Consider the following 1,266-nt stretch of genomic DNA (forward strand, 5'->3'; position numbering starts at 1 on the left):
GTTAAAATTTTTAATTTTGTTTTGTGCATATCATAATTTATTAGTTAATAATAAATATTTAAATAGAATTTAAATCTATAACAAATTAATCTTTAATCGATTGAACTGAAAAATAGGGGTGAGCACGTATCGGTTTGGTTCGGATTTAAGGAAAAATTAAAATCGAACTAATTAAAATATAATTGGTTTGGTTTGATTTGGATTTGTGTTTTTTTGTGTATGTACCCGAATTAAACCAAACCGATTAAAAACGGATTGATTCGGTTCAGGTAATTGGGTATCCGATGACTTTGAAATTCTTAAAAAATCTAAATTTTTATCTTAAAAATTCAGCAAGTACAATAAACATGTAACATCAATAGAAATAATCCAAACATGTTAAATACCAAATACATTAAAAACTAAATACATTAAAATTCAAGCATATTAAACACTAAACACATTAAAATCCAAACATATTAAATACCAAACCTATTAGAAGCTAAATACAAAAGTGTAATAAAACTATATATTTTTTATTTAATTAATATATGATTGGGTTCACAGGTTAGTTTGAGTTTCGCACACTCAGAATTGAAATCCGAAACAATCACTATAAATAATCATCGATTTGGTTCGAGTTAGACCCGATGACCTGTTAGTTCCAAAATCAATTTAATTGATTTAGTTCGAATTCAAACCGATAATTGAGTACCCACTACCCACTGTCCGTGCTCACCACTACTAAAAAATACATTATCCAATTAAAAAAACACAAAAAAAACCGTCACCTAACGCAACATACAACTTGTAGTAATTAATATAAAATTAATTTGTAAAGTAGGGGATGGCATTATTGTCTCCAACAAGAAAGTTGGGGAAAAGGATTAAATAAGAAACATGTAGCAGTGATGTCAATATTAAAATAAACATAGTGCGGTGATTAATTTAATATAAATAATATAAAATGATATCCAAACAATATAACTAGTTAATTAAAAGATTTTAATATAACTTAAATGGTATAATTTTTTCATATTTATTGAAAAAGTTGTGAATTCGAATCTCTATTTTTAATTAAAAAAAAAATTTGTTGGTACTTTGAATTTCGCATGGAATCATAGCAAAGATAAGATCGATGTTTTTTTTCTGTAGTTTCAAGTCAATAATGCATAAAACCAAAGGAGCATGACCATCAGGAAATACAAATAGTTCGGTAAGATTAGAGAGAGAGAAAAAATTAAATTTATTTTATTTAATATTTATTAATTATAATAAATAAGATAT

This window comes from Arachis ipaensis, chromosome B05 (assembly GCF_000816755.2).
Source record: "Arachis ipaensis cultivar K30076 chromosome B05, Araip1.1, whole genome shotgun sequence".
NCBI lineage: Eukaryota > Viridiplantae > Streptophyta > Magnoliopsida > Fabales > Fabaceae > Arachis > Arachis ipaensis.